The sequence below is a fragment of the Nomascus leucogenys genome, chromosome 2 (assembly GCF_006542625.1).
Source record: "Nomascus leucogenys isolate Asia chromosome 2, Asia_NLE_v1, whole genome shotgun sequence".
In the NCBI taxonomy this organism is placed as follows: domain Eukaryota; kingdom Metazoa; phylum Chordata; class Mammalia; order Primates; family Hylobatidae; genus Nomascus; species Nomascus leucogenys.
Window position 1 is genome coordinate 136,340,080 of NC_044382.1, and position 20,808 is coordinate 136,360,887.

The 20,808-nt window shown below is 36.5% G+C and overlaps 1 protein-coding gene across 1 annotated transcript in view; it reads right to left on the minus strand.

The window, feature by feature from the left end:
* Nucleotides 1-20,808, minus strand: part of FBN2 (fibrillin 2) — a 282,139-nt gene that overhangs the window by 166,188 nt on the left and 95,143 nt on the right. The window lies entirely within an intron of this gene.

Consider the following 20,808-nt stretch of genomic DNA (forward strand, 5'->3'; position numbering starts at 1 on the left):
TAAAGAGATGAAAGAGTGGTTTTATGGTTAATGTGTTTTAGGATGGGTTTGTAGGTAAAGAGGAAGAGTCAGGAAAGAGAAGAGATCCCAACTAGAAAATGAGCTAATTAATGGCAAGAGTTAAAAGGAGTACAGAAAGGTGATGGAATTAATGTGCAGAGCTGGAACATTTTGCTCTGGAAAAATGTGAAGACACTTCATCAAAGACAGGGGAAATGGAAAATGAGTATGTAGTAATAGAACTGAAGTTGAGTAAGTTCATGTCAGATATCTTTTCTCAAGAGAGTAAAATAGAGTACAGATGTTACAAAACTTTACTGTGTGTAAGAATCACATGAACAGCTTATTAAACATGCAGATTTTGACTTCCAGTCAAAAAGCTTTGGTACTATCCTTTTTTTCCAAACACATAGCACTGACAGATGACATATAAAAAGAGAAAAACAAAAAAAGATGCAGCCGGTTTCAAAATAAAAGAAAAATATTTCTTTGGACCACAAATAGTATTGAAAAACAGTGAGCTAAGCTGAAACTACTTGGACTCCTTCTCCAGAAGCCATCAGTGGTGGCCAAGAGACTGAGATTATACCTGATGACAATTGGTGAGATAAATTCTACAGCAGAAATAGTGAAAGGTAGTGAGTGAATGCAGAAGAAAAAGGGGCCAGGAAAGACTTCCCTGGGAAAGTGACAGTTAAATTGAAACAGATAAACAGGCCATGAAAATCAAATGGAATATTCTTCTCCAGGCAGAGGGAAGAGCACTCACAAAGGCCAGGTGTATTAGTCTGTTCTCACACTGCTAAAAAAGGAATACCTGAGACTGGGTAATTTATAAAGAAAAGAGGTTTAGTGAACTCACAGTTCCACACGGCTGGGGAGGCCTCCCAATTATGGCAGAAGACAAAGGAGGAGCAAAGTCACATCTTACATGATAGCAGGCAAGAGAGCATGTGTAAGGGAACTCCCCTTTATCAAACCATCAGATCTCATAAGACTTATTGACTATCAGAAGAACAGCTTGAGAAAACCCACCACCAGGATTCAATTACCTCCCACCAGGTCCCTCCCACAACAAATGGGGATTATTGCAACTCAAGGTGAGATTCAGGTGGGGACACAGCCAAACCATATCACAAGGCAAGAGAGAGCATAATTTATTGAAGGAACTAAATAAATCTACCTGTGTCTGAATCACAATGTGTGGAAAGAAGTTAGGCTAGAGAGGTAAACAGAATGATCAGGCAGGAACTTTATCCTGAGAACGGGAGATCCACATAGGAAAGTGACATGACCAAACTTGTGATCTAGAAAGTTAGGCTAGAGAGGTAAACAGAATGATCAGGCAGGAACTTTATCCTGAGAACGGGAGATCCACATAGGAAAGCGACATGACCAAACTTGTGATCTAGAAAGGTAGTTGTGCTGCCATGTAGAGAAAGGATTGCAGTGGAACATGCAGGAGATAGGAGTCCTGAAGGAAAGCTGTTTCAGAAATCTAGAAGAGAGACAATAATGACAAAGGCAGGGAAGTGGATGAATCCAAAATATATTTAGACTCCACCTAAATGTCTTGATGATAAAATGGGTGATTTGTACCCAGGTTTATAATTTAGGAAACAGAATGAATAATTGTGCCAATCACTGTCATGATGAATGTGAGAAATGATGATAAGGTATATGTGGGGTGGGTGTAGCGTAGCTGAAGACTCGGTCTGTGTATGTTGAGTTTGAGATAATTGTGCGATGTTTAAAGTATACGTGCCTGGCAGGCAGCTCCATACAAAGGTAGGGAACTCAGAAGAGAAAGCTGTATGGTAGTTCTGGGAGCCAACTACTTATAGATGATTGTTCCGTAGGGACGTTTCAGTAAGATAAAAAATGCAAAGGGTCCATCTAGTGACATCGATGAAATTAGTTTCACTTGACTGGTGAGAATAATCCCTAGATTAGAACGGGTTCGGGAGTAAATCAGAAGAAAGAAAACAGAGAATGATCAGGGATAATTCCAAAGTTTGATGTGAACAAGAAGGAAAAGCAAGGGCAGTTACCCAAGGAGAAGATAGAAAGGGAAGGATATTTTTTAGAATGATGGAAAACACCAAGGGTTATGCAGAGGATGAAAGCCTGTGGTCTGTCACATTATATCATTATTTTTGCATTATTTCAGGATTTTACTATAGTACAATATATATTCTTTCTTGTCCCTCTTTTCTATTGTTATTAATCTAAGGAAATACACTGAAAATAGTCTTTGTTAACATTAATAGGAACTAAGGGAACTTTTTAATTAAGAGCTTTTTGTTCACTTAGGCTGAATAATTGCATTTTTGAAAGGCTACTACCGCAGCAAAGTAATGAAAGGTTCCCTTTTGGCCTGAAATCAATACTGCATCTTTCTAAACACTAATTCGCAGTAACTCAGGCATGAAGTAACAATGGTGGCAAGAGGCAGCTCCATCACAGTGCTTTTTAACATTATAACAGTCTGAAAGCTATCTCTATTTCAAAATACATAAAAGTTACTGATAACATAGTCAAACAATATGAGTTTAAATATTTGGTCTGCATTCCAAAGCAAATATTTCTTGGAAGGCATAGCTGTTTGCCAGCAGTAGTTTTTCTTTCTCTCTTTTCCTTTTTCTTTTTTTTTTCTCACTGTCCCTCTGTCTTTTTCGGGGGGAGGTAATTTACTCAAGTGGAAGTATTTTGTCACCTTTTGTTGGTCCAAATTTAAGACACATTAGGACAAACTTCAAACTTAAAACATAGACCTTTAAGACAAGTGAGATCAAGTTATTTATGTTTTAAAATACTGAAGACTTAACATGATGACACTAAGCTTTGCAGGGGAATATTTTTTAAAAATTAAGTGACAAGCTGTGAAAACCATGTCCTCCAGAAAATTTCTTTCATCCAGTCTTCCTCACTTTTCACAATTGCCCTAAACATTTAAAATAAAGGGAATTTAAATTGAAAGACTCTCTTAATGTTGGGCAAAATCTAAAATTTCAGCAATGCAAAAGTCAGGAAATTCCAAAGTTAAATTTACTATACTTATTTGAACTTGGCAAAGCTGCCAAGAATTTAGAATTTGGAATGTAGTATTTAACAGGGAAAATTTAATATTTTCCCATTAAGCATCAGTACATGAAGGTGTGATCATAAAATCCTGAGGATTTTAAAACGAATTTTGGCATAATGCAGTAAGAACATTAATTTAAGAAGTATTGATATTTTATCAGTACTCTGAGGATGCATCTAAAAATCATTTATTTTGTATCTTCTAAATAAATGGCACCAAATGAAAAAGAAATCCATCCTACATTCCACTATAGAATTATCATATAAATGAGCATTAGCCTCTGTGTTTGTCATACTTATTACCATAAAAAGAAAGAAACTCAATGAAAATGGTACCCTCATTCACTGAGACACATACATGTGCAATTTTTATAAAGAATGTTCATCTTCAAATTCGTAGAGTTGAATTTCCTTATTATTGGTTGATTTTCTTATTCTCTTGACAGGTTACATTCATATGTACTCTATTTAAATTTAAAAAGTAGCTGCACATACATTGAACTACATAGACCTATCTGTGTATATGCATAAAGTAGGTCCTGTACATGTGAAGGTGTGAGTAGGGAGAAGTCACTCCTAATGCTTTGCCTGTAAACCACACACTTTGATCTTCTCAGTGGGGTGATGGAATTATATAAACCCAACAAGCCATTCACTAGCATTCTCTATGCAAAACGACAAATTCAAAATAGCTGAATGGGGAGACTACCAATTCTGTGGCTGAACCTCATTAGGACCACACTCTAACTGTGCTAACACAGCACAGACACATTCACATTACACATCTGGACAATTCTCAAGTGCACCCACACACTTCAGAGATCTTCACTGAGACTTTGAAAACCTTCATGTTTGAAATTCCCTTTTCCTTAAGTTACTCAGAGCACCTGCTGTTTGATGATTTATGCAAAAGTTAAACTTTTGCCTGTAGATTTAGGACGATAAGTCATGAAGCTGAAAGTGTTTTGAATAGTTTCATGTCAACTGAGAGAATATATGGTAAATGGGTATTTGAAACTGCTAGAGTGCAAGCAGAAGGCAACTATTTCTCCCACTGTCATTTTGCATATTCTCTCTTGACCAGTTCTTTCTTGACCCTAGGAAATCTCATGCAGTTCACACAGGTTTTCCAATGCCCTTCAGATAAACAAAATGTCCACTCAAATCTAACGGTCTAATCTTTCATTCAGTTAAAACTTCCCTTCTTCCTAGGGTGAGCATCCCCCAGGCTCAGAAGCCCTCAGTAATGAAGGGGCATGGTGTCTTCTTTCTTCTGTCTTTCTAGTCCTTTCTTTCTAGCTGGTAATTACTATGAACACCTTCAAGGTTGCAGTAAGGACGTGAGAGGACAGGTACTAGGAACGAAGATCGTTCTTGATTATGGAGCTATAATCTCCTGGACTTTTCCTTCCCAATCTCTTTTGTTGGTGCTTTCTCATCTCCTGCACCTCTAAATGTTGAAATGTTCTAGGGCTCAGCACTTGGACTTGTCTATCAAAATGCCTACCCTGACTGACTATCCAGTCTCATGGCTTTAAAGACCAACTCTAAGTTGAAGACTTCCAAATTTATATTGCCAACCTTGACCTTGCCTTTGAACTTGATTCATATATGCAATTACAAATATCTATCTAAATGTGTAACAGATGTCTCAAATTAACCCTCTAAAACTGAGCTCCTGAGATGGAGGAAGGACCCCTCGTAGGGGCCTGAGCTTCTGCCCACCACCCTGCCACTGCCCCACCAAGCATGGAAATAAAAGATAATCTTGAGTTCCTTCGAGAGAAAGTCCAGGCACATAGCTAGTCCTGAGAAGTAAATGAGCAACTTAATAAGCAAGAAGGTAATAGTAGCTTTAAACAATAACCAAGGAAGTTAGAATAATGAGATTTTTGTTCTCTATAGAAACTAAATATAGCACCTTAGCAATATATCCCTGAGTTGTTTTTCAGAAACCCTGACCCCCACCAAAAGGATCTGCTGGCACATAGACCTCAGACCAGGGGGAACTGAGGACTGAACTCCGACCGCCATTCTTTGTTCTAAAGTTCTTCTTGAGGAACCTGGAGAAAGCCATGCCCCCATGCCAGAGCTAACATTCTTTTCTGCTGATTTCAAAATTTTAAATAAAGCCGCTCTTTATTAACCAATTGCAAATTGGAAAATATTTGACTCTATCTATGGTCTGTAAGCCCCTGGTTCAAGATACCCAGCCTCTTTCAGTCAAACCAATGTATAAGCTCCATGTATTGACTTATGACTTTACCTGTAACTTCTGCTTTCCTGCCTTTAGAAATCCTTACCTATAAGCCATTGAAGAGTTCGGGTCTGAAGCACGAGCTGTCTGATTCTCCCTGCTGGGCACCCTGCAATAAATGCCTCATTTTCTTTTGCTGCAATCTCGATGCCAGCGTTTGGCTTACCTGCATTGGGCAGGTGAACCCAAGTTCGGTTCGGTAAACATTCCTGATAACTTTTCTCCTCGCTATGTTCTCCCCACAGATGTTCTCCATCTCAGTTAATGGCAATTTCAACCTTTAGTTCTACAAACTTTGAAATTACTCAATTCTTTTCCTCTCCTACCCCACAACTGATCTGTAACAGATTCTGCTGGCTCAGCCTTCAAAATACATCTGGAATTCAACCACTTCTCATCACTTTTACCACAAAAACCCCTGGTCCAAGCTACCATCAAGTCTCACTTAGATTATTGCAGGAGCCCTCCAAGTGGTCTCCATGCTTCCCCACTTGTTCCTTGATTATCTTGTTACCACCCAGCAGCTGGGAATAAACCTTCCAAAATGAAGGTCGGAATATTATACTTCTTAACTGAAAAGCTCTAATGGCTCCCATCCTTGAGAATTCAAACTAAAGTCCAAAGTATGCACCGTGGCTGGCAAAGCCCCTCCCCATTTGGCCCTGGACTACATCTCTAAACCCATCTCTTACTAATTAGTCTCCTCGTTAGTACTCAGCTCCAGTCACACTGGACTCCTAATGTCGTCCCCCAGATACCTCAGGGGTGCCTCTACCTCAGCGGCACTGCACTTGCTGGCCCCCATCAGGAATTCAGCCCTGGCTGAAATAAGGCCATGTCACTGACTTTCCCTGGTTGCCTGTTTAACATTCCACACCACATTAGCATTTTATAGGCTCTCATCCTGTTTTATTTTCTTTCTGACATAGCACAGACTTTAGTTGTTTACTGTCTGTCTCTTGCCTCTTTAATGTAGCCTTTATGAAAGCAAAGATTTTGATCTGTTTTGTTCATTACTCTATTCCCAGGGTCTAGAAGAGTGACAGAACTCTGTAAATATATTTTTGTATGAGTGATTCTGGTATCAGTGCCACCTGGGTGTGGCAGGTCCAAAGCCTAGTGTGTTTATTAATATTCTGAGAATCCTCCTAACCCTAAGGTCTCTCACTTCTCACGGATGATTCCAGGGATAATAACTCCTCTACCTGGCCACTCTAATCGGCACCAGGTTCCTGACAGCTTATCCTCATGCTGGGATCAGCCACCCTCCAGGTAGTTGCATGGACACAGCCCCTCTCACAACAATTTAACTCATCTCTTTTCTGTGAGGCCCTCACCTGGCAGATGGGAAACTCACATGTCCTCTGCCTTTCAAACTCTGGAAACGCAGAACAGCCTTTCCAGGTGTGAGTCAGGCTGTACTCCTTACCCTCTCCCTCTCCCACACTCTAGTTCATGGATGACACTTTTCAAAAAAGATCCCCAATACCGTTCTCTTCAATCTCCTTAAGCATTCTCCTTTTACACAGCTTGGGGGTGAGCCATGGGCCACTAAAGGCAAAACAGTCTTCCCCTTCCTTTCGTCACTTCTGTTCTCCCTCCTCCAACTCCTACTGCCCACTGGCTATACAAATACTGAAGACAATGGTTTACAGTATAGCAGTATTCCTAAAAAAACCACAAATGAAATTTTAATTATCTTCTTAAAGAGGAACAGATTTGAGAATATATTTCATTCATGAAATCCACACCATTTTTAAATTCCAGGTAGAAATATTAATATTTAATTAACTAGCCACTGCAAATAGTGTTTATATCTACTAGCATAAAGGATCTATACACAACGCAACGTTATACTTTGTGGAAAAAAACATCAAAATAACAATCTTCCACCTTGAAACAAGGAAAATGAAGATCCAGAAGAAATATTTTAAAATGTATAATCAAATTTCACATTAATGCCAGGATACTATACTTCCTGTTTTGCTTTACTTGTTAATTATGAGAAATATTTTTTCTATCATAGTAAATTAAGAAAAACATTCCATGTGGGAGAAAAATTATGATAATTTATGAAATTATTATTTCATAATATATGAAAAAATTATGATAATTTGTGAAAGATGATATGCTATGAGTTTATTAAGCTGAATTAATTTCTAAGCCTACAATTAAATTTTTACAGTATGGTTTCACTACAGCATAAATGAGAACTTTTTTTCTTTTGCAAATTTCAAGTTTTCTGTTACAAAACATCTTCAAGGACTACAAATCTGTTGTACTTAGAATTCAACAAAACAAGAAAGCAACCTCTGAGACTTTTTTCACATATCATTTAAAGCACTTTTTTTTATTCTTGCATTTCCTTTCCTGTGAGTTACCTTCTAATATTTTAGTTATTTTTCTATTAGGTGTTAGCCATTTTCTTTACCTATTTCTAGGGGTTTGCCTTCAATTTAGCCATTTGCCTTCAATATTACTTGCAAATATTTTTTCTTTGGCATTTTTATTTTGACATTCTTTTTGATGTCTTTGCCAGTAGAAGTTTTCTCATTTTTCATTTTTTTTAAAACTTATGTAGTTGAATATTTCATTTATTTTCTTTTATAATTTCTGGATTTTGAACATAAAAGAATTCTCTTATGTTGTATTATTGTACATTTATTGTTCTATTTAAAATTTAAGTGTTTACTTTTTTGTTATATTTGGCTTACTTATGTTTTACATCCATATTTCAAATACAGCATTATGTTTAAAGCACTTTCTTTCTTGTTCACGTTCGTGTCTAAAACAGAACCTATTTATGTCTAAGCCTATAGCAGTAGTTGCTTATGTTTTCTCTTGCAAAATCACATTGAAAAAATAAAATACAGGCCAGTGAGGTGGCTCACGCTTGTAATCTCAGCACTTTGGGAGGCCGAGGCGAGTGGATCATTTGAGGTCAGGAGTTCAAGACCAGCCTCACCAATGTGGTGAAACCCTGTCTCTATTAAAAATACAAAGATTAGCCAGGTGTGGTGGCACAGGCCTATAATCCCAGCTATTCGGGAGGCTGAGGCAGGAGAATCGCTTGAGCCTGGGAGGCGGAGGTTGCAGTGAGCCAAGATTGCACCAGCAACACTGCACTCCAGTCTGGGCGACAGAGTGAAACCCTGTCTCAAAAATAAATAAATAAATTAAATAAATAAATAAATACATAAATAACACAAAATACTGATTGCAATAGCATGAACTTCTTTTCAAGTGCCACAATGACTCATATCCCATGTAGTATACAGGTAGGCAAACTCATAAATACAGAACAATCTGAAATGATTTGGATAATGTTGAGAGAATTTCATGTCTTCTAATTTCAGGAATGCCCGGGTTTTAACAGCAGTCTAGACAACAGTACACAAGATTAGAAAGAGAAGTAATATAACGAAGAGTAGAAAAAATAGGAGGTGATAGTTGGGAATAAGTAAGGTAGATCTACAAACAAAAACAGCAGAGCCAAATTTATTGTTATCCTAGTGGGCCATTCCTTTCCCTTTGGAACTTTCTGGTAAAAATATTAAGATCCTGAGTTCCTGTTTGGCAACACTTTAAGAATTAAAATCGCTTTCTAATACAGCAGTCTCTCCTCTGGGAAATATGTTCCATGACCCTCAATGGATGCCTGAAACCATGCATGGTACTGAACCTGATTGCTGTCAATCAGGAACACATTTCTGTTCACATCTTCTACCCACAAATTTCGTGCTTTTTCCATTTTTAACTAAGTGCTTAACATGTACTGTGGCCATAACTTTTGCAGTTTGAGGTACAACAGCAAAACCAGCACAAATTTCTTCTTCCCTCTTCGAAATTACACAGATAAAAAATCTATTCTTACTGTAGAGCTTAGTAACTTTAGTATATGATTTTTTTGCCTTATTAAGTCAAGAGCTTTCATCTTTTCATTTAAATGGGGGCACTTTACAGTCTCTCTTTGGTATATCTGAATCATTACCATCACTACTGTAGCATTTTGGGGCATTATTAAGTAAAATAAGGGTCACTTGAATACAAGTGCTAAGATACTGTGACAGTGAATCTGACAACTGAGGCAGCTACTAAGTGATTCCTACACAAGGAGTGTCTGCAGAATGGATATGCTAGACGAATGGATGATGCATGTCTCCAGCACGAGATGTTACTAGCTTACTGAGAATGGCATGCATTAAAACATATGGATTATTTCTGGAATTCACTGTTAAGATTTTTGGACTGTAGTGGACAGCAGGTATCTGAAACCGTAGAAAGTGAAACTGCAGATAACGGGACTACTGTAATAATAATGATGATAATGATAAATCTTACAATAGCATGTCCCAAACTCCAATCATTTAAAACTTCACCTCCATACCCACTGTAATACCCGGAATCATTTAAATTACATCTCTCTTAATATATTTCTACATGTATACTTATTTTAAAAATTTAATATGAACTTTGGGATAATCAATAATATTTTCAGGAATAACATTCATAATCACATAGTATTGATGCACTGGTTGTATTTTTTCTTAAATTCTTTTCTTATAGATTATTAGTATTAAAATAAAACCCATTTGTCCATGGGCCACTTAAAATCAACTACCCCGTCACTAAGAAAATAGTGGTAAAATTAAGTAAAATTGACACCATTTGAAATACAGAGTAAGAATAGTGAAATCAAGAACAGGAGTTGGCAAACTACAGCCCACTGCCTGTTTTTGTAAGTAAAGTTTTACTGGAACACAGCCTCACTCATTCGTTTTTACTGTCTATGGCGGATTTTGCACTACACTGGCAGAGCTGTCTATTTGTGACAAAGACAGTATGACCTGCAAAGCCTACAATATTTACTATCTGGCTCTTCACAGAAAAGTTTGCCAAGCCCTGATCTAGAAGAACTGCATTTAGTGTTCGGATCTAGAAAGACTGCATTTAGTGACTGGCTAGATGATTTTAGGTGGTCTGTGGACAAATAAATTTTATTTTAATAGTCATAAGTGATAAAAAAAAGTTTTAATAAAACTAGTATTTTATTTTGACCTGCATTTAGGGTGTTGTATTAGTCTGTTTTCATACTGCTATAAAGAGCTGCCTGAGACTGGGTAATTTATAAAGAAAAGAGGTTTAATTGACTCATAGTTCTGCATGGCTGTGGAGACCTCAGGAAACTTACAATCATGGCGGAAGGAGAAGAGGCACATTTTACATGGCAGCAGGAGAGTAAGCCTGAGACTGAGCAAGAGCAGGGATTATAAAATCACCAGATCTCATGAGAACTCACTCACTATCACAAGAACAGCAGGGGGGAAACCACCCCCATGATCCAATCACCTCCCACCAAGTCCTTCCTTCAACATGTGGAGATTATGGGGATTAAAATTCATGATGAGATTTGGGTGGAGACACAGCCAAACCATATCAGGTGCCTTAAAAAAAAAGACGTCAGGGGTTTGCTCCAATTTAAAGAAATGAAACTGGAAATCAGAGCATTTGGGTGAGGTTTACACAACAATGGCAGGTCAGGAACTTATTTGGGAAACCACTTTCTAAAAGAAGGCCTACTTCCTCTATCAGAGGATTGGAAAATAACGGTCAACATACAAGTTTGAAGTTAGACTGCAGTACTAAAAGATAAACCATTTTTACGATCCTCTCTTTTACAAACTTGTTATAACGTTCAAATACTTAATATTGATTTTGCAACATAAGAAGTTTTTACTATAATCCTTAAAACAGGTAAGAACAACACAAAAACCAATTTTCTTCTATGTAATAAAACATAATAGATTATTATAATACTCTTACTAATGGGAAAAGCAAAGCTTTGATTTATAGTCACATAGTCCCGGTAGCATTTCTGAGAATATGGAAGATGAAACCTATAACTGAAGAATTTGTTTATGCTTCAGCTTAGCATCAGCTATATGGCTAGTTAGTTAAATCAAGCCATGCAAAATTTAATTTGATAGCATACAGCTATTGGTTAATAATGCCCAAATTCTCCTCTGCCATTCACCAAAAGGCACAAACCTGCAACCCAACCCTTCATTTGTCCTATGTTAGCTGCTGCTAGACTGGGACAAAAATATACCTCAGATAGTTTCATAATTAAACTAGAAAATACACAGTAATATATAAAATATGAAACCACAGCCCTCTAGGAAAATCAAAGCTTACATAAAAACATAGCAACTCACTCAATATCTGTATGACATTAAAAGAAACCTTCTCATACTATAACTAAATTTGTTTATTTATATTGATTTTGTGTCTTCTAAAATAAAGGCTCTTTAAATAGCTGTCTTCTGGAAGCAGGTAAAACAACTACTGGCACATGGAGAAACTATTTACCTGACCTTGCGACCAATACAGCAGGTGACTAGAACTAAAATTCTCAGAATCCTTCATATTATCCTTATAATTATTTGTACTAAAATCCAGTAAAGGCAAATTATGGATGAGAAACACTATATTAAAACAAGAAAAGTTTGCATTAAGATAAGGGAATTTAGTCTGGGACTAAGAAAGAAAGATAATTCAAGCATTATCACAGCTTTGCTTATTTACATCTTGCCATAATATACTCCCAAGGATGCATCTAAAAGAAATGGCAGCCCATAACATTTTTCTCCAGACCTTCATACATTTTTCAATGGCTGGCAGTGAATAAAATATATATATATATATATACATACATATACACACACACACACACACACACACACACACACACATACACACACATATATATGGGCAGTAAGTGACAGCACTGGCGAGAACTGCAGTCCTGGATGATCTAGGTATTACATTTCAAGTTTTGTTACATTTTTATTTGACTACAGCAGGACTTCTTTAGAGTAGACTAATTTCTTTCAGGCACTGAGCCAAGGTAATTTGTGAGACGGAGAAAGGTTCTCTCTCTCTCCCTCTCTCTCTTCCTCCTACCCTTCTTCCCTATCCCTCTCCTTCTTTCCTCATTTTGTCAACAGAATATAAAGATACATATGAATATTACAGAACTTGCATTTTATTTTGGCCTGAATCATTGTTTTTTCATTTCTACTATGAAATGGCTATTACATGTTAAGCAAAATAAAAATTTATTGAGCAATTTTTTAGTAAGTGAAAGGGAGGTAACATTTCAGATACCTTTTTCCTCTAATGGCAAAATTCAACAAAATGTTCATCTGATCCTTTCATTCAGGGTAGAATAGGTTTTCCTATCATTAACACATATCTAATTTTATGTCTCTGAGAAAGACGTTTTGGAGGCTCTCAATTTTTCCAGTCATCTTTAGCAGACACTGAATTGCAAGAATCATGTGAATTACTTTACCATGCTTTTTTTTCATAATTTTTAAAAGAGAATTTAAACATACAATGGCACTGGGGAAACAACATTGGTTCTCAACATTTGGGAAATTTTTCCTGAATCCACCAAAGTGCAATTTCCTGACCACTGTCTTATGTTAAATAAATCAAGCCCTCTGGGTCTTAACTCTCCATTGCTGTAATTTAGGTGGAACTGGAGCAGAAGACTAAAAACAGGTTGAGACCAGTCAGGAATTAATGGATACCTTAGTTCCACATTTTCTCATCTCATGATAGACTTGGGGTCATTTCATTGCCTGTTAATACTTTCAACAGACTAGGCAAATATATGCTCTAGTAGGTCAACCGTGTTATTTTCAAGATTTTTGTTAGCTTTTTAAAAGAATTTATTTATTAGAAACTGTACTAAAAGTCATCATTGAAATGACACATCAGAACTCTTCCACAATTAATTTCTTTGCTATCCTTGTCTTTAACAAAGACCCAAAGTGTCAAATGCTTTATATGTTATGCATAAAGACCTTAAGCAGATAAGACCATTATTATTCCTATTGTAAAGATACAGGCATTAATTTCCTTGAGATGACACAATTCATACGGGGTGCAGCAGGAGCACAGACGGACATTTGGGTCCCAAATGTTCTCTTCCCTCCCCAAATTTATTTCCTTAATTTCACTGAAAAGTTAAATTGTCATTTTTCTCTATAATTTTCCTCTTGTTACTGGAATAAAAATGTTTGAAAATAAAATAGATTTTTAAAAAGTTAACATGTTATGTGGATATTTCAAACTTTGCTCCAGATTCACAATCCAGATCAAAGCCTGTCTTCACATGCCAAAGATTACCTTTTACTGAATAATTTTCTTTTGGAATCTGTATTTTTTCACAGATTTCATGTTCATGACAATGATGTTACCCACTGTGCCTCAAATAAAGAACTCTTTCTGGTCTAGACTTTTATAGAAACCTATGCGTGCAACTTTCCATGTAAACAGTTTTGTTTAGGTTGAAATTAAAGGAGTGACATCACTTCAGTAATTCCCCATGAAATATTGCTGTTAGTTAACTAATACTGTCAAGGTGCTGTCCAAGTTGCTTAACACATGTGTTTTACTGGTGCACGCCATTTGTGGGAAGAAACTCAAATAGTTTAGATTGGCAACTTCTGATAAATATGCTAGGAGGTGTTAAGTGCTCATTTTGCCTCGTATGTCAGCTCTGAGCTGCTGTTTGGCTGCCCCTCTGGAGTTCCTATCACTCCTCCCCGCTGGTCTCACTTTCTTGGATGTGACGTTTCCATTATGAAGCACAGCATGGGCTTCTAAAAATCACACTAAAAATATCACTGCTAGTATGCGCTTCCCAAACAGTTTATAAAAGCATCATACTTCAAATTTCCATTTCATATTTTAACTCTTAATATATATTCTCCAAATGACTCTGCACTAATTTCCAAACTACCCTATGCTCTGCCTCCCAACATAAATGTATCATAAAAAGTAGATTCCTTAGTGCAAAGAACTTTCGCTGGATTACGAGTAATTGTCTATTTTACATGGAGAAAGAGAGGAAAACAGTAACCCTGAGTGATGTCGTTTTTGCTTAGCACAAATAAGAAAAAGTCAAAAAAGGCTTTGATTCTTAAACCCAGTAGCTCCACTAAAGAAAAAAAAAAAAGTATGGAAATATTTGCAGTATCTTCGTTTCTACTGTATGATTTCCTAATCTGAACAATGTGCCCAGTGCCTCATGGAAGAGACATAAAAAGTAATCCAGAAGACAAAGTCCTTTAGGCCAGGGCAGAATCCCTTGGCAGTTATTCCTCCACCAATCTGGGCGGAGGACTGGGAGACACACGGTCCTGGGCTGAGGTAGAGATGTAGGTCACTCACCCTAACTGCAGGGAATATCAAGCTCTTTGTTCCTCAATCAGGCACCCAGCAACAGTAAGCCAAAACAAGGCTCCAGCATGCTAACACTGCTATGACCTAAGCTGCTCACACAGAGATCTCTCGTGATAGAAATGTGAATGAGTCACCTTTTGGTAATGAAGAGATCAAAAGACAGGACAGACATATTCCTTGGGAAAATCCAAATGACTGGCTCCAGGGTGGAGTTCATAGTCTACTTTGAAGAAGATACCTGGTACAACACTGTACAGAGTCTATATACCTGAAAGTATGTTGAATACTATTCACAATGAAAAGAAATTGGGAAACAAATGCCCATCAATGGGAAAGCTGACAAACACACTATGGTATAGCTACATAATGGAATATTGCATCCCACTCTGAAGAATGCATTAGAGATGCATGCAATTACATAGATCAATCATATCATTATAATATGAAGTGAAAAAGTTAAATTCCACACAGCATTAAAACTCTTTTGCAATGTTTAACAACTGCAATAATGATTATGATGATGAATGGACTATCTCTAGATTTAATAAAATTATCTAAAAATTAACAAGAAAATGTGAGATTCCTATACAAAGTGATGGTTATATGGGGGCCTCATAAGCACCATGGGTAGATGCAGGTTATTGTCATGGTCCTAGCTTTTGGTTTTGGTGGTTTCATGGGTGCTTATTACATTATAATAGCAAAGCAAAAGTAGGTCACGGATCAATAATAATAGGAATCATTAATCAAATACTATGATTAATACAATATTATGCACCTGAAAGAGAAAGGGGGAGCACCATATATATAGTAGTCTAGACAGATAAATAGATAGATTAATAGTATGTATGTATGGATAGATAGAAAGGAGAAATGCTGAAAGAAATAAATGAAAGCATCATATTAAAAGAAGAAGAAATTGATGTGTTTTTCTGTTTTGAAAGTCTTAATTTCAGTAGGCCATGTAGTTTATTTGCAGTTGGTGACCAGGATTTTACTAGCTTTTTGTTTAAAAATGACTTAACAACATCTCTTTTCTTCATAATATGACTACTACAGGCTAGAGTGCAGTGGCATGATCCCAGGTAACTGCAACCTCTGCCTCTTGGGCTTAGGTGATCCTAATGCCTCAAGCCTCCCGAGTAGCGGGGACCACACACACACACCACTACATCTGGCTAATTTTTGTATTTTTAGTAGAGACGGGGTTTCACCATGTTGGCCAGGCTGGTCTCAAACTTCTGGGCCTCAAGTGATCTGCCTGCCTTAGCCTCCCAAAGTGCTGGGATTACGTGTGTGTGCCACCGTGCCCGGCTACATTTACCCATTTAAATCTTGTATTTTTTCCAAAAGCATATTATAATCAGCTTCATTGTAATAACCATCTTTGATCTGTCCCTTGATGTCTGCTTTACTTCTACTTCAAGTCACTAAATGTATTTTAATGAGATTTTTCTCTGACAGCAATTAATGGGAGGATCATTAAAATCAAAAACACATTTCATTTGACACTCTTAAACTTTTATTGATTTATAAAAGTAATAGTTTTATGGTAAGTGAAAAGGTCCCATATTTTCATCCCACATTCAGTAAGCTTTAGATGTGCATATACTGCCTACTCGCAGCATATAATGTGCCACAGATGTACCTACTGTTCTAGGCATAAAGGTTGCAATGCCCTGTGACAGAGGCTCCAACAGCTTTGTATACACTGTTCCATCCAGACAAAGAGTTCTGGATGGAAACTCATTGAGGGCTCAAGAAAAAAACTGCCAAATAAATGGGTCTTCCCACCCCCAACCTTACTCTCTGTTTTAAATTTTTTGAATAGGTAATACATTTACATGGTTCAAAGTCAAAAACTTAGGTTAGGGCACTCGATGTGAAATCTCCTCTCCATTCCGTTTTCCAAGCCAGACAATTTCACCCCCAAGAATATTCAACGCTACAGACTTTCTAGTCCTTCCATGGACATTCTATGCATTAACACACACACATACACATACATATTTTTTAATATTTTTTGTGAAAATGTTTACAAATTGCCTTTGTCACGTAACAATATACTTTCAACATACGTTTATATCAATATATAAAGTGTCTGCTATCTTTTTGTAAGGATGAACAGTTTCCCACTCTGTGCATGTTTTTAATTGAATCAGTCCACTATCCTGTATATGTCTACTATATTTTGCTATTACAAAAAAATGACAGAAGGAATAACCTTATTAAAATCCATCATTTCTTGATTATGAGTATAGACAAAAAAACTTTTTAGAATTAAAACTAAGTGATTAATATTAAATGCTTAAATATTATAGTATGGATATTTGTAATTTTGATAGATATTTCTAAATTTCCCTCTAAATCGGGCACTTTTATACTCTTATCAGGAATTTGTGAGAGTGTCTATTTCTTAACACCCTCAACAATACAGTTTGCCATTAGAATTTTTATTTTATCAACATTTAGAAGTAAAAAATAGTGTCTCACAGTTTTACATTACACTCTCTTATTCTAAATACACTCTGCTTATATAAATAAGGATAAATATGTTTTTGTGAGTCACTGGTATTTCACTTGCCATCAATAGTCAATTCATATCCTTGAACATTTTATTGGATATTTTCTTATTGATTTGTGGAATCTCTTTGCATTAGAAAAATTTGTCTTTCTATGTGTTATGAGTTACAAATGCTTTTCCCAGTTTAGCATTTGTCTTTTTTTCTGGTTAGTAAATTTTTTTTCTTTTATTGCCATGTAATTTATTTTATTTTATGTGGTTGAATTTATTAATCTATTTCTCTATAACTTTTAAGTGGGCTACACACTGAAATATGCTTTCTCAGGTCTAAAACTATATAAAAATACTCATGATTATTTTTAGTATCACTTTCTTTTGTATACATAATATTTTATACAAAATTGTATAGATATTTGTATCTTTGATTCATTTAAAATTTATCTTGTTATAAGATGTGACATATAGATCCAAATTTATCTTTTTCAAATAATACCCTGTCATCTCAACATGATTCACTGCATATTTGATCTTTTCCCTTAATGATTTAAATGTCATAAATTCAACTTTTACTGAAATTTCTATTGTGTTTCATTGGGCTATTTACCTGCTGGTTAATAGTAATTTAAATATTTTAGCTTTATAACATGTTTTAGTACCTAAAATGTCTTGTTCTCCAGTCTTTCAAATATTTTGCAGTCTTATCTTTCCATAGGAGTAGTAAAGTACATTCTTGGCTATTTTAAAACTATTTCTTTAGGCTACTGCTACTGACTCCTGTATTAATCCATTTTCACATTGCTATAAAGACCTACCTGAGACTGGGTAATATATAAAGAAAAGAAGTTTTATTTTATTGGCTTATGGTTCTGCAGGCAGTACAGGAAGCATGGCTAGAGAAGCCTCAGGAAACATACAATCATGGTGGAAGGTGAACAGGAAGCAGGCACCTGGCCAGAACAGGAGAAAGAGAGAGAGAAGGGGGAAGAGCTACACACTTTTAAACAACGAGATCTCATGAGAACTCACGCACTATCACAAGAACAGCAAGGAGGAAATCTGCCCCCATGATCTAATCACTTCCCACAAGGCCCCTCTTCCAGCACTGGAGATTACAATTTGACATGAGATTTGGGTGGGGATGCAGACCCAAACCATATCAACTACCTTCTGTGAACAGAGATAAAATTAGTTCAATTCCACTTTCTTACCCCTACTTTTGTTTTCCAACACCTGCAATTACAATTCTAAAGTCATAGTGAATGGATTATTTGGGCACAGAATACATTTTAACTTAATTAACAGAAAATATAACAAAAATCACTTAAGTGAAAATCTAACACATCAGCCAGAGAGGCAGCAGAGAATACTTCGGAAAGAAACGTTTACTTTTTCAAGAATTAGCCCTCATGGGCTAACTTCTTAAAAGGCTCCATGGAAACCAGCTACTATAAGTGCAGTGCTTAAATTGGTCAATCCGGGGAGGGGGGCTTGAAGCAGTAGATTTGGATTAGAGCCAGTGAACTGCCAGGTCATTCATCTGCAATCCCTGACGATACAAATAAAAAGTTCTCCCAACCATGAAAGTTGAAGTGAAGAAACAGAAATGAAGGTCAAGGCTCTCTATTTTTTTGCCTTCATTTTATCAGGACAGATAGACAATGCTTTTTCCAATCATGCAGCTTATAATCTCTACAGCCTGTGTCAGGATCATTAAACTGGATTTACTTCCAGCCTTGGTAGATTCTGGCCAGGGTACTACTACAAAATGCAATGGGCAAAGGGAGAATCACACTCTTACTGCAACTGCTGTCTCCATGAGTTTCCCCGTCAGTGCAGTCTCGGGCTGCGATGTGTGCCACCTGGTCATCCAACACCTTTGTTTGCTCAATAGCACTGGCTAGGAGCAAAAGCTTTGGAGTCAATCTAGCACACTGGCATTCTGGCTCTTCTGTTTCTCATGCATATAATCCTAAGAAAGTTACTTGGCCTCTTTGTGCCTCAACTTTTTCATCTCTAAGGTGAGTTAATAATAGTAACTAACCTCACAGCTCTGTGGTGATGATTTAATAAGATAACCCATGTAAAGTAGTTTAAATATTGTCTAGACTATAGTAAATGTTCAATTAATACAGCTTTTATTAATTTTATTTTGGTACATATATCCTGCTGGTAGAGTCAGGCAAGAAAAATAGTTCAGATACAATATGGTAAGTGAGGAATAAATTATTTGTGATGGGGGCAGAAAGCAGGTTTGAGTGTAGCACCCCTGACTTTCTTATTCAAGAGAGAGGGAATACATATGTTTTAACTATAGTGTTATAAATTAAGCTAAGATTATTTTCATGGTTTTTAAATTTATGACCCAAAAAGTCTTATCTGTTTCCAATGTTAGCAATCCCCTTGCTTCACTTTCCATTTTAATGTGTAGTTTTCCCCTTGAGAATGTTAATGGATTTATTTTTTATTTATTTTAAAATTAATATACTTTATGTAATATGTATAAGAGCAAGTACTTTTCAGTTTAGTACAGAAAGTTTATTTTCCATGGTTTATCTAAGCAGACTTGGAACAGCAGCAGAGGAGACTGTGCCAACAACTTTTATGAGTTTCATGAGCCTAAATAAATACATTTGTTGTCACAAATCTCAAACAACAAAATGCTGTGTTAATGGAACAAAGCTGAAAACTCTTCAAACTAAATTGCAAACAACTATCTGCCACATAAAGAGCCATTGAAGGGAAACTTTCCAATACAATGATGCTCTTTTTCTGCCTCCCATGTAAGCCAGGAAAGAATAACTAGCTCAAGCAATGTTAACGAAGGTATAATCTGGAAGGGAGGATCACGCAAGAACATCTGGCTCCTGCTTGTGCTTTATCTACACGGACTGAAATTCAAATGAAAATATTTTATTGTACAGAAGAAAAACGCTGAGCTGTCTTTTAGTGTACCATTTCATATTGATATGTTCTCCTTCCCTTCTTCATTTAAATTAAATGGATATTTAAATTAATGGATGTTTGAACAGAGGAAGTTAACTGAAACAGCCTTCTTTTTCATATGAAGAAATGGTTTATTCCACCAAAGAATCATTTTATCCGCTGTATTACAGAATTAGGAAATTAGATTTGGGAACCAAACTGGCACAGCTGAAATAAACATGGCGGCAGTGAGCATCATGAGAGGTTTTTTTGAGATTCGGGACCCTAATTGAGCAAAGGGGGATAATAACTGGTTCTCCTTCAAACAGACATACATACACAAACACACGACATACACACACAGAGAGAGAGGAAAAGGGAGAAATACATATTTCTTTCTGCTTTGGGTTCAGATTTACAGCTTACCTAGTTGTCTATATCTGAATATGAGGGAAAAAGAGTCGCAGGAGAATCAAACAACATAAGCCTCCATGATAGATAGTGACAGATATGTTTCAAACATTAAGTTAGGAGATGAATGCTGCCCCCAGCATTAAAAGATTTTTAATAAAAACTATATATGCTCAAACTTAAATTTTTGGCAGAACAAGCCTTTCAGAATAAGATTTCTGTTAAGAAGACATCACAGTTAATGAGCAGAAGACATTTCTTTCTTTTGGCTAAAAAGCAAAGGTCCCTGACCTCAGAAGCATTACCTGCAGGTGACCAAAGAGGAACCATGACACAGAAGATCTAAACATTTGAA